This window comes from Balaenoptera acutorostrata, chromosome 13 (genome assembly GCF_949987535.1).
Source record: "Balaenoptera acutorostrata chromosome 13, mBalAcu1.1, whole genome shotgun sequence".
In the NCBI taxonomy this organism is placed as follows: domain Eukaryota; kingdom Metazoa; phylum Chordata; class Mammalia; order Artiodactyla; family Balaenopteridae; genus Balaenoptera; species Balaenoptera acutorostrata.
In genome coordinates, this window is record NC_080076.1 from 47,776,190 (window position 1) to 47,790,706 (window position 14,517).

A 14,517-nucleotide genomic window follows, 5' to 3' on the forward strand; every position below is an offset into this window, starting at 1 on the left:
TCATGGTTTGGCAAAGTATTGGTCTCCATCACCACAGGGGCCGGAATCTCTGCCTCCAAAGTTTCCTCAGAATAGCTTTAGATTTTAAAAAGCTTTCAGTACAGAGTTCTCATATACCCTTCACCCAGTTTCCCCCAATGTCAACCCTTTAAATTAGCAGGAGACATTTGTCAAAACTGGTAAAACAATAGTGTACATTATCTTAAAATAACCGCCAGATTTTATTTGGATTTCAGCTGGGGTTGTGGATTTTGGAGACCATCACAGAGATAAAGTACACACAACATTTCAAAGAGAATACATGCAATCAAATGATTTATCCCTGGTAATGTTTGAATTGATTACTTGGTTAAGACAGCTCCACACTAAAGTTACTTTTGTCCACCTTTCCACATTATTATTTGGAAATGGGTCACTAAGTGCTGCATCGTCTCTTGGAAAGAGTAGTTAAGGAGTTGTTCAATACCTCCCCATTTATTTGTGTAATAATTTATTATATCAGTATGGACTTATGTATATTATTTTATACTTTGTGTTATAATCCCAAAAGACACTTTATTAACTTTCTGTTCAAATTGTTTCAGCTTTGTCCATTGGGAGCTCTTTCAGGTTGGCTCCTGTGTTTCTCTGATATGCCCTGATCCTTTTGCTTTTTAGTACTCCATTACTTTCTGGTACTACAAGATGCCCGGTGTCATTTTACATTTTCCCTGCCCCAGTTTTAGAATCAGACATTTCTCAAAAGAGCTCTGATTCCTTTTATTGGAGAATGGTAGTTAGAAACCAGTATCAGGGCTCTGGGTATGTTTGTTGTTATCAGGATGTCACTGCTTCTAGCCCTTCCCAAAATCTATGCATCTGGATCTATATTAAGCTAAGTAAATGTGATGCTTCCAACTCTAATCCAGTACCACACAGTTATTTCTAGCTTCCCTGGATATTTATAACTCCTAAGGTGACCAACAGTTCTTGTTTGCCTGGGACTGAGGGTTTTTCTAGTAAATAGACTTCAGTGCTAACGCCATGACAATCCCAGGCAAACTGGGTTGGTTGTTTGCTCCAACTCCCTTTTAGAAACCACAATCTGCCACGTTTTGGTGTAATATTAATAAATATCTACAATGATGTGAAAAAGTTAGTAAAATACTTTTTCCTTCTCCAGCTATCTTTCTGAAGCTAAATTTTTTCACATACTTCAATCAGAACAACAGATCACAACACACTAAAGGCAGAAGTAAAGATTAAAATCTTATCTGTCAACTATTAAGCAGATGAAAATTCAGCTACTGTCTATTAAAAGGAATTTTAAAAATTAAAACAATGCCATATTTTACTATAATTTTCCTTTTTTGTTTGGAAAAAAGTTGTTACTTTTCTATAACACTTTTATGTTACCAGGAAATGGAATTATTATTATTAATTTAATCAAATTATAAACAATGTTTTCAAATTTGTTTGAATTCCTAATAAGGCAAATATTTATAGATATTATCCATATAACATAAAGCTCTTGGAATCCTTAATAACTTTTAAGAATGCAGAGAGAGTCCCAAGACAAAAGTGTTTGAGTCTTAAACAAATATTTGAAAGGAGAATTTTAGCCATTCTGAATACTAAAAAACAATAGAGAGAAGATTTTCAAAATAATTAATAAAAAAATAGGTTTGAAACTTGTTGTTCCCAACTAAATACTACTACTACTACTACTACTACTACTACTGTTAATGGTTCTAACTTTAATTTTCTTAAGTTTATTAAGCACGTATCCTCTCATGTGGGTTACACTTTATAAAATTCAATGGAAGTCCTGTTACATCAATCATGATTGAACTATCTCCAAATATAGGGTGGGTCAAACATTTTATTTTGAGATAAATAATGGAGTCTTGACATATATTGTAGAATATATAAATATTACACATATTTATGTATATTAAACATATATTTTTATAATATATAAATATTATACACATATATAAGTACTAATATATATTGCTTTCATTGTTGTTGTTGTTTTCTATTTGAGTCCTCTTATGTAGCCCTCCACAGACTATTACAACCCTTTCTGTTTCTCAAAATCTTAGCCAAAAAAAAAAGTCAGCTACCCTTTCTGTTTCTCAAAATCTTAGCCAAAAAAAAAAAGTCAGCTACTCTGATCTGAAAAGACTATCTCTGTACAGTCTCAATTCACCATAATTAAGAATTAACAGATCACTGTCATTTTCAGAGTTAGCTTTTTTTTTTTTTAAACATCTTTATTGATGTATAATTGCCTTACAATGGTGTGTTAGCTTCTGCTTTATAACAAAGTGAATCAGTTATACATATACAATATGTTCCCATTTCTCTTCCCTCTTGCATCTCCCTCCCTCCCACCCTCCCCATCCCACCCCTCTAGGTGGTCACAAAGCACCGAGCTGATCTCCCTGTGCTATGCGGCTGCTTCCCACTAGTTATCTATTTTACATTTGGTAGTGTATATATGTCCATGACACTCTCTTACCCTGTCACATCTCACCCCACCCCCTCCCCATATCCTCAAGTCCATTCTCTAGTAGGTCTGTGTCTTTATTCCCGTCTTGCCACTAGGTTCTTCATGGCCTTTTTTTTTTTTTTTTTTTCCCCTTAGATTCCGTATATATGTGTTAGCATACTGTATTTGTTTTTCTCTTTCTGACTTACTTCACTCTGTATGACAGACTCTAACTCCATCCACCTCATTACAAATACCTCCATTTCATTTCTTTTTATGGCTGAGTAATATTCCATTGTATATATGTGCCACATCTTCTTTAGCCATTCATCTGTCGATGGACATTTAGGTTGCTTCCATGTCCTGGCTATTGTAAATAGAGCTGCAATGAACATTTTGGTACATGACTCTTTTTGACCTATGGTTTTCTCAGGGTATATGCCCAGTAGTGGGATTGCTGGGTCGTATGGTAGTTCTCTTTGTAGTTTTTTAAGGAACCTCCATACTGTTCTCCATAGTGGCTGTATCAATTTACATTCCCACCAACAGTGCAAGAGTGTTCCCTTTCCTCCACACCCTCTCCAGCATTTATTGTTTCTAGATTTTTTGATGATGGCCATTCTGACCGGTGTGAGATGATATCTCATTGTAGTTTTGATTTGCATTTCTCTAATGATTAATGATGTTGAGCATTCTTTCATGTGTCTGTAGGCCATCTGTATATCTTCTTTGGAGAAATGTCTATTTAGATCTTCTGCCCATTTTTGGATTGGGTTGTTCGTTTTTTTGTTATTGAGCTGCATGAGCTGCTTGTAAATCTTGGAGATTAATCCTTTGTCAGTTGCTTCATTTGCAAATATTTTCTCCCATTCTGAGGGTTGTCTTTTGGTCTTGTTTATGGTTTCCTTTGCTGTGCAAAAGCTTTTAAGTTTCATTAGGTCCCATTTGTTTATTTGTGTTCTTATTTCCATTTCTCTGGGAGCTGGGTCAAAAAGAATCTTGCTGTGATGTATGTCATAGAGTGTTCTGCCTATGTTTTCCTCTAAGAGTTTGATAGTGTCTGCCCTTACACTTAGGTCTTTAATCCATTTTGAGTTTATTTTTGAGCATGGTGTCAGGGAGTGTTCTAATTTCATACTTTTACATGTTCCTGTCCAATTTTCCCAGCACCACTTATTGAAGAGGCTGTCTTTTCTCCACTGTATATGCTTGCCTCCTTTATCAAAGATAAGTTGACCATATGTGTGTGGGTTTATCTCTGGGCTTTCTATCCTGTTCCATTGATCTATATTTCTGTTTTTGTGCCAGTACCAAACTGTCTTGATTACTGAAGCTTTGTAATATAGTCTGAAGTCAGGGAGCCTGATTCCCCCAGCTCCATTTTTCGTTCTCAAGATGGTTTGGCTATTCGGGGTCTTTTGTGTTTCCATACAAATTGTGAAATTTTTTGTTCTAGTTCTGTGAAAAATGCCAGTGGTAGTTTGATAGGGATTGCATTGAATCTGTAGATTGCTTTGGGAAGTAGAGTCATTTTCACACTGTTGATTCTTCCAATCCAGGAACATGGTATATCTCTCCATCTATTTGTATCATCTTTAATTTCTTTCATCAGTGTCTTATAATTTTCTGCATACAGGTCTTTTGTCTCCTTAGGTAGGTTTATTCCTAGATATTTTATTCTTTTTGTTGCAATGGTAAATGGGAGTGTTTTCTTAATTTCACTTTGAGATTTTTCGTCATTAGTGTATAGAAATGCAAGAGATTTCTGTGCATTAATTTTGTATCCTGCTACTTTACCAAATTCATTGATTAGCTCTAGGAGTTTTCTGGTAGCATCTTTAGGATTCTCTATGTATAGTATCATGTCATCTGCAAATAGTGACAGCTTTACTTCTTCTTTTCCGATTTGGATTCCTTTTATTTCTTTGTCTTCTCTGATTGCTGTGGCTAGGACTTCCAGAACTATGTTGAATAATAGTGGTGAGAGTGGGCAACCTTGTCTTGTTCCTGATCTTAGTGGAAATGGTTTCAGTTTTTCACCATTGAGGACAATGTTGGCTGTGGGTTTGTCATATATGGCCTTTATTATGTTGAGGAAAGTTCCCTTTATGCCTACTTTCTGCAGGGCTTTTATCATAAATGGGTGTTGAATTTTGTCGAAAGCTTTCTCTGCATCTATTGAGATGATCATATGGTTTTTCTCCTTCAATTTGTTAATATGGTGTATCACATCGATTGATTTGCGTATATTGAAGAATCCTTGCATTCCTGGGATAAACCCCACTTGATCATGGTGTATGATCCTTTTAATGTGCTGTTGGATTCTGTTTGCTAGTATTTTGTTGAGGATTTTTGCATCTATGTTCATCAGTGATATTGGCCTGTAGTTTTCTTTCTTTGTGACATCTTTGTCTGGTTTTGGTATCAGGGTGATGGTGGCCTCGTAGAATGAGTTTGGGAGTGTTCCTCCCTCTGCAATATTTTGGAAGAGTTTGAGAAGGATAGGTGTTAGCTCTTCTCTAAATGTTTGATAGAATTCACCTGTGAAGCCATCTGGTCCTGGGCTTTTGTTTGTTGGAAGGTTTTTAATCACAGTTTCAATTTCAGTGCTTGTGATTGGTCTGTTCATATTTTCTATTTCTTCCTGGTTCAGTCTCGGCAGTTTGTGCATTTCTAAGAATCTGTCCATTTCTTCCAGGTTGTCCATTTTATTGGCATAGAGTTGCTTGTAGTAATCTCTCATGATCGTTTGTATTTCTGCAGTGTCAGTGGTTACTTCTCCTTTTTCATTTCTAATTCTATTGATCTGGGTCTTCTCCCTTTTTTTCTTGATGAGTCTGGCTAATGGTTTATCAATTTTGTTTATCTTCTCAAAGAACCAGCTTTTAGTTTCATTGATTTTTGCTATTGTTTCCTTCATTTCTTTTTCATTTATTTCTGACCTGATCTTTATAATTTCTTTCCTTCTGCTGGCTTTGGGGTTTTTTTGTTCTTCTTTCTCTAATTGCTTTAGGTGCAAGGTTAGGTTGTTTATTCGAGATGTTTCCTGTTTCTTGAGGTAGGCTTGTATTGCTATAAACTTCCCTCTTAGCACTGCTTTTGCTGCGTCCCATAGGTTTTGGGTCGTCGTGTCTCCATTGTCATTTGTTTCTAGGTATTTTTTGATTTCCCCTTTGATTTCTTCAGTAATCACTTCGTTATTAAGTAATGTATTGTGTAGCCTCCATGTGTTTGTACTTTTTACAGATCTTTTCCTGTAATTGATATCTAGTCTCATAGCGTTGTGGTCGGAAAAGATACTTGATACGATTTCAATTTTCTTAAATTTACCAAGGCTTGATTTGTGACCCAATATATGATCTATCCTGGAGAATGTTCCATGAGCACTTGAGAAAAATGTGTATTCTGTTGTTTTTGGGTGGAATGTCCTATAAATATCAATTAAGTCCATCTTGTTTAATGTATCATTTAAAGCTTGTGTTTCCTTATTTATTTTCATTTTGGATGATCTGTCCATTGGTGAAAGTGGGGTGTTAAAGTCCCCTACTATGATTGTGTTGCTGTTGATTTCCCCTTTTATGGCTGTTAGTATTTGCCTTATGTATTGAGGTGCTCCTATGTTGGGTGCATAAATATTTACAATTGTTATACCTTCCTCTTGGATCGATCCCTTGATCATTATATAGTGTCCTTCTTTGTCTCTTGTAATAGTCTTTATTTTAAAGTCTATTTTGTCTGATATGAGAATTGCTACTCCAGCTTTCTTTTGATTTCCATTTGCATGGAATATCTTTTTCCATCCCCTCACTTTCAGTCTGTATGTGTCTCTAGGTCTGAAGTGGGTCTCTTGTAGACAGCATATATATGGGTCTTGTTTTTGTATCCATTCTGCCAGCCTGTGTCTTTTGGTGGGAGCATTTAATCCATTTACATTCAAGGTAATTATCAATATGTATGTTCCTATTCCCATTTTCTTAAATGTTTTGGGTTTGTTATTGTAGGTGTTTTCCTTCTCTTGTGTTTCTTGCCTAGAGAAGTTCCTTTAGCATTTGTTGTAAAGCTGGTTTGGTGGTGCTGAACTCTCTCAGCTTTTGCTTGTCTGTAAAGGTTTTAATTTCTCCATCGAATCTGAATGAGATCCTTGCTGGGTAGAGTAATCTTGGTTGTAGGTTTTTCTCCTTCATGACTTTAAGTATATCCTGCCACTCCCTTCTGGCTTGCAGAGTTTCTGCTGATAGATCAGATGTTAACCTTATGGGGATTCCCTTGTGTGTTATTTGTTTTTTTTCCCTTGCTGCCTTTAATATGTTTTCCTTATATTTAATTTTTGACAGTTTGATTAATATGTGTCTTGGAGTGTTTCTCCATGGGTTTATCCTGTATGGGACTCTCTGTGCTTCCAGGACTTGATTAACTATTTCCTTTCCCATAGTAGGGAAGTTTTCAACTATAATCTCTTCAAATATTTTCTCAGTCCCTTTCTTTTTCTCTTCTTCTTCTGGGACCCCTATAATTCGAATGTTGGTGCGTTTAATGTTGTCCCAGAGGTCCCTGAGACTGTCCTCAGTTCTTTTCATTCTTTTTTCTTTATCCTGCTCTGTAGTAGTTATTTCCACCATTTTATCTTCCAGGTCACTTATCCTTTCTTCTGCCTCAGTTATTCTACTATTGATCCCATCTAGAGTATTTTTCATTTCATTTATTGTGTTTTTCATCATTGCTTGGTTCCTCTTTAGTTCTTCTACATCCTTGTTAAATGTTTCTTGCATTTTGTCTATTCTATTTCCAAGATTTTGGATCATCCTTACTATCATTATTCTGAATTCTTTTTCAGGTAGACTACCTATTTCCTCTTCATTTGTTAAGTCCGGTGTGTTTTGACCCTGCTCCTTCATCTGCTGTGTGTTTTTCTGTCGTCTCATTTTGCTTATCTTACTGTGTTTGGGGTCTCCTTTTCACAGGCTCAAGGTTCATAGTTCCCGTTGTTTTTGGTATCTGTCCCCAGTGGCTAAGGTTGGTTCAGTGGGTTGTGTAGGCTTCCTGGTGGAGGGAACTAGTGCCTGAGTTCTGGTGGATGAGGCTGGATCTTGTCTTTCTGGTGGGCACGTCCACGTCTGGTGGTGTATTTTGGGGTGTCTGTGGCCTTATTATGATTTTAGGCAGCCTCTCTGCTAATGGATGGGGTTGTGTTCCTGTCTAGCTAGTTGTTTGGCATAGGGTGTCCAGCACTGTAGCTTGCTGGTCGTTGAGTGAAGCTGGGTCTTGATGTTGAGATGGAGATCTCTGGGAGATTTTTGCCATTTGGTATTACGTGGAGCTGGGAGGTCTCTTGTGGACCAGTGTTCTGAAGTTGTCTCTCCCACCTCAGAGGCACGGCCCTGATGCCTGGCTGGAGCACCAAGAGCCTTTCATCCACACGGCTCAGAGTAAAAGGGAGAAAAAATAGAAAGAAAGAAAGAAAGAAAGAGGCTATAATATAGTGAAGTAAAATAAAGCTATTGTAAAGCAAAGCTATACAGACAAAATCTCACCCAGAAGCATATACATATACACTCAGAAAAAAAAGGAAAAGGGGAAAAATTAATATCTCCTGCTCCCAGAGTCCACCTCCTGAATTTGGGATGATTCGTTGTCTATTCAGGTATTCAGCAGATGCAGGCACATCAAGTTGTTTGTGGGGTTTTAATCCGCTGCTTCTGAGGCTGCTGGGAGAGATTTCCCCTTCTCTTCCCTGTTCGCACAGCTCCTGGGGTTCAGCTTTGGATTTGGCGCCGCCTCTGCGTGTAGGTCGCCTGAGGGCATCTGTTCCCCACCCAGACAGGACGGGGTTAAAGGAGCAGCTGCTTCGGGGGCTCTGGCTCACCCAGGCCGCGGGGAGGGAGGGGTACAGAGGAGGCGGGGCGAGCCTGCGGCGGCCGAGGCCGGCGTGACGTTGCAGCAGCCTGAGGCGCACAGTGCGTTCTCCCGGGGATGTTGTCCCCGGATCCCGGGACCCTGGCAGTGGCGGGCTGCACAGGCTCCCGGGAGGGGCGGTGTGGAGAGTGACCTGTGCTCACACACAGGCTTTTTGGAGGCGGCAGCAGCAGCCCCAGCGCCTCACGCCCGTCTCTGGGGTCCGCGCTGATCGCCGCGGCTCGCGCCCTTCTCTGGAGTTCGTTTAGGCGGCGCTCTGAATCCCCTCTCCTTGCGCGCCACGAAACAAAGAGGCAAGAAAAAGTCTCTTGCCTCTTCGGCAGCTGCAGACCTTATCCCGGTCTCCCTCCCAGCCAGCTGTGGTGTGCCAACCCCTTCAGGCTGTGTTCACGCCGCCAGCCCCAGTCCTCTCCCTGCGATCCAACCGAAGCCGAGCCTCAGCTCCCAGCCCCGCCCGCCCCGGCGGGTGAGCAGACAAGCCTCTCGGGCTGGTGAGTGCTACTCGGCGCCGAGCCTCTGTGCGGGAGTCTCTCCGTTTTTTCCTCTGCGCCCCTGTTGCTGAGGGGTCCGCGCTGATAGCTGCGGCTCGCGCCAGTCTCTGAAGTTCGTTTAGGTGGCGCTCTGAATCCCCTCTCCTTGCGCACCAGGAAACACAGAGGGGAGAAAAAGTCTCTTGCCTCTTCGGCAGCTGCAGACTTTTTCCCGGACTCCCTCCCGGCTAGCTGTGGTGCGCTAACCCCTTCAGGCTGTGTTCACGCTGCCAACCCCAGTCCTCTCCCTGCAATCCAACCAAAGCCCGAGCCTCAGCTCCCAGCCCCGCCCGCCCCGGCGGGTGAGCAGACAAGCCTCTCGGGCTGGTGAGTGCTGCTCGGCGCCGAGCCTCTGTGCGGGAGTCTCTCCGCTTTGCCCTCCGCACCTCTGTGGCTGCGCTCTCCTCCGTGGCTCTGAAGCTTCCCCCCTCTGCCACCCGCAGTCTCTGCCCGCGAAGGGGCTTCCTAGTGCGTGGAAACCTTTCCTCCTTCACGGCTCCCTCCCACTGGTGCAGGTGCCGTCCCTATTCTTTTGTCTCTGTTATTTCTTTTTTCTTTTGCCCTACCCAAGTACGGGGGGAGTTTCTTGCCTTTTTGGAGGTCGGATGTTTTCTGCCAGCATTCAGTGGGTGTTCTGTAGGAGCAGTTCCACGTGTAGATGTATTTCTACTGTATCTGTGGGAAGGAAGGTGATGTCCGCGTCTTACTCTTCCGCCATCTTCTCTCCCAGATCCAGAGTTATGCTTTGAGTAGCACATTCCAAGAACAGGATGCATCCTCAGGATAGTCCATTTTCAAACGATGTGTCAAGTTGGACTTATAAACCATAAACAAACCCTGAAAATTCTGTCGTTTTTGTACCCAAATAATGTTCACTCCTTCTTTCATTTGGAATTTATTGATGCTGACCAGAGTCTAGCCATAGGGCTGAGCCTGGGTTGCTGTGTGTAAAGCTTGGTCTGTCTTCAAGGAAGTCAGCGTGAAGGAGCAGAGGCAGATGCATATCCAGAGAGTCCCAGTGAAGTTAGGTTTGTGTGGGGAAGGTTATTAACTGACGAAACAGCTCACAGGAAAGTTTTGTTAGACCAGTTATTAAATATGGAACAGCTGGAAGAACTAAAGAAGTCAGCAAGTGCATTGTTGTTGTGAGGGTCTTATTTGAATTAATCAAAGGATTTTGACGTTTCCTTGGAAAGCACATGCAATGATTTTTTTTTAAGAAGGAGATATAAATACACAGTTTTGCTTCATTAAGATCAATTTTAAAAGATAGAAACCTGAAAGGAAAATAAATACCTATCAATAGGAAATAGTTGAATAAATTGTGGAACTTCAATACGGTGGAATTTTGCACCATTATTACTAACATGAGGTAGATTTATATCAATTGGCGTTTAGTGAGTTTTAAAATATGAGTAAGGCAGGCTGCCTCAAAGTAAGCTCTATATAAGGAAAGAATTGGAATATGAAATAATGATGCATGCCTTATATATGTGTTGTCATTTCCCACTTTTATTAAAGAACTGGTTAGTAATATGTTTTTAAATGTTTGAATGTCCTGGAGAAAGATAATTAGTTTTTTAATTTTGTTATTACATCATAATAAATAATGGTGTTTGTCTTGTTCCCAATTTATTAAATTTATTGAATTTTGCATTGCTAAATGAATAGTAATATGACATTATAATAATGATATGCATTTATGTTCCTCATAAACTTGAAAAGATGGTATGTTCTCTATATGTAGGTAAAATTTTGATATATTTAGTAGATCCATTAGATCTACTTTACTCATGATGTTGCTTACATCTTCGAACACATATTCGTTTTTTCCAAAACTTGACCTGTCTTGGACTAAGAATGATATTTTAATGTTTCCTGTTGTTACTAGATTTCTTCTATTTCTTCTTGCCATATCAGTATTTCTACTTTGTTATATGGTGCATGGGTATTCATAATTTAATTGTAAGTTATGGTATTTGAAAATTTAAATATTTTATATTCTTAATGCTTTGGGGATGTGAATTCTGTCTCATGTGATCATGGTAATAACTCTAGCTTTTTTATTGCTTGCATTTGCCTGATAAAGTTTTCCCATACTTTTATTTTTTTGTAAAGACATGTCTTTTGTCTACAAAATAAGGTTGAGTTTGTACATTTTTCATACACATTATGTGCATCTAGTCATATTCACTTGTTCTTGCTTTATGTTTTTAATAATATCCCCTTTCTCCCTTTCTTTTGAAGCTTTTAATATGCATTTTAATGTGTATTCTGCTATGTCTATTTTTTTCTTCTGCCTGTTTTAATGTTTTGTTTTATCTTTTTCTAATGCCTTCATTCCTCATATGGCTTATTATTTTTGACATATTTCCATAGGAGTGCTGGCTACTTTGGATGAATTTGCCTTAGAGTGGATGTGCAGAAACTCTTGTCCCTGTGTAAATATATCACACAGAATATTGTGATATCCAGAGAGTTGATAGGAGGCTTTTTGCTAGGCCTTGCATTTTTAGGATGTGATTGTTCTGTCATAAGGGGAACAACAGTGACAAAGGCAGTGGCAGTGACAAGGTATATGTCACCACATTCTCTAAGGCAGGGAGAAATGACTAGCTGGAAATACCAAATTTACGAATTAGCGTTTCCCCTTCTCAAACTTGGCAAACTAGTATCTGCTGTAAAATAAACCTTATAGTATATTTATAACAGTATTTATGAGCACAATATGACTGTCAACATTTTGTAAAAATGTGCATCTGTTTAGAAATTAGTCTGACAACATTGGATGTTGATATGAAGAGGAAAAATATCTCTTTATTGCACTACTCTCTAGTGAAATAATACTCTCTTTTTTGTTTAAATAAGTAGTTCTTCCTTGTGCTTTATAGTATAGTGCCAAAAATTAAAAATTTGCATTATAGCTTCAACATTAGAACTGACTTTTAAAAAGAAATATTTGCAATAGAACTGTAATGCCCTGTATGTAAAGATTTGGAAACAATTGATAGAATTAACAGTGAAACTAAACAGAAGACAAGAGCATGAGAGAAATGCTTTCTCATAGTCTGTCATCATCCACAGCCCCCCAGCTCTTTTCTTTCCTAGGTTGTTATTTCCTTTACTTACACCCCTGTCCATTGAGACCCAACCACCATTTTTTCTCTTCACATTTTTGAAACGTTTTCATCTTGAGTTCTGTGACCCACCATGTTTCTAAACCATACCAACTAGAGCTGAGCAGCAATTCTTCTTTGTTTCCCGTATTTCAGTGGCTTTCCTTTGATCTGAATTATAGATGAGTGGTTGGCTTCTAAGACAAAAACATTTATTAAGGGTCTAGAAATACCCATCTCCTAATAATACATTATCAAAATGTGTTATCAGCTAACTGGATGCATTATTAGAAAATTCAGTTCACCTGTACTTAGAGATGGAGCTTCTATAATAGTTAATTTTACTTTCTATATGTAATTAAGTATTAGTGTATTCATGCATGGATATTTAGTCATGGGCAATTATCAGATCAAGTGAAACATTTGAATGTATATCTTCCACTTTTAAATCTTTCAAGAGCATTTTTTTCATATAGCATTTTTTCCATGTATAATATTTGAAGAAAAAAAAAGCAGTTGCTTAAAAAATAATCCCATAATTTCCACAGAAAATGAAATTAATAATGAAACAAAAGTATTGGCACTGAGCCTCCCATCAAGCCTCTTAGATAGCCTCAACCACCAGAGGGCAGACAACAGAAGCAAGAAAAACTACAATCCTGCAGCCTGTGGACCAAAAACCACAGTTACAGAAAGACAGAGAAGATGAAAAGGCAGAGGGCTATGTACCAGATGAAGGAACAAGAAAAAACCCCAGAAAAACAACTAAATGAAGTGGAGATAGGCAACCTTCCAGAAAAAGAATTCAGAATAATGATAGTGAAGATGATCCAGGACCTCGGAATAAGAATGGAGGCAAAGATTGAGAAGATGCAAGAAATGATTAACAAACACCTAGAAGAATTAAAGAACAAACAAACAGAGATGACCAATACAATAACTGAAATGAAAACTACACTAGAAGGAATCAATAGCAGAATAACTGAGGCAGAAGAACGGATAAGTGACCTGGAAGACAGAATGGTGGAATTCACTGCTGCGGAACAGACTAAAGAAAAAAGAATAAAAAGAAATGAAGACAGCCTAAGAGACCTCTGGGACAACATTAAACGCAACAACATTCGCATTATAGGGGTCCCAGAAGGAGAAGAGAGAGAGAAAGGACCAGAGAAAATATTTGAAGAGATTATAATCGAAAACTTCCCTAACATGGGAAAGGAAATAGCCACCCAAGTCCAGGAAGCGCAGAGAGTCCCATACAGAATAAACCCAAGGAGAAACACGCCGAGACACATAGTAATCAAAGTGGCAAAAATTAAAGACAAAGAAAAATTATTGAAAGCAGCAAGGGAAAAACGACAAATAACATACAAGGGAACCCCCATAAGGTTAACAGCTGATTTCTCAGCAGAAACGCTGCAAGCCAGAAGGGAGTGGCATGAAATACTTAAAGTGATGAAAGGGAAGAACCTACAACCAAGATTACTCTACCCAGCAAGGATCTCATTTAGATTTGATGGAGAAATCAAAAGCTTTACAGACAAGCAAAAGCTAAGAGAATTCAGCACCACCAAACCAGCTCTACAACAAATGCTAAAGGAACTTCTCTAAGTGGGAAACACAAGAGAAGAAAAGGACCTACAAAAACAAACCCAAAACAATTAAGAAAATGGTCATAGGAACATACATATCGATAATTACCTTAAACGTGAATGGATTAAATGCCCCAACCAAAAGACATAGACTGGCTGAATGGATACAAAAACAAGACCCATATATATGCTGTCTACAAGAGACCCACTTCAGACCTAGGGACACATACAGACTGAAAGTGAGGGGATGGAAAAAGATATTCCATGCAAATGGAAATCAAAAGAAAGCTGGAGTAGCTATACTCATATCAGATAAAATAGACTTTAAAATAAAGAATGTTACAAGAGACAAGGAAGGACACTACATAATGATCCAGGGATCAATCCAAGAAGAAGATATAACAATTATAAATATATATGCACCCAACATAGGAGCACCTCAATACATAAGGCAACTGCTAACAGCTATAAAAGAGGAAATCGACAGTAACACAATAATAGTGGGGGACTTTAACACCTCACTTACACCAATGGACAGATCATCCAAAATGAAAATAAATAAGGAAACAGAAGCTTTAAATGACACAATAGACCAGATAGATTTAATTGATATATATAGGACATTCCATCCAAGAACGGCAGATTACACGTTCTTCTCAAGTGCACACGGAACATTCTCCAGGATAGATCACATCTTGGGTCACAAATCAAGCCTCAGTAAATTTAAGAAAATTGAAATCATATCAAGCATCTTTTCTGACCACAACGCTATGAGATTAGAAATGAATCACAGGGAAAAAAACGTAAAAAAGACAAACACATGGAGGCTAAACAATACGTTACTAAATAACCAAGAGATCACTGAAGAAATCAAACAGGAAATAAAAAAATAC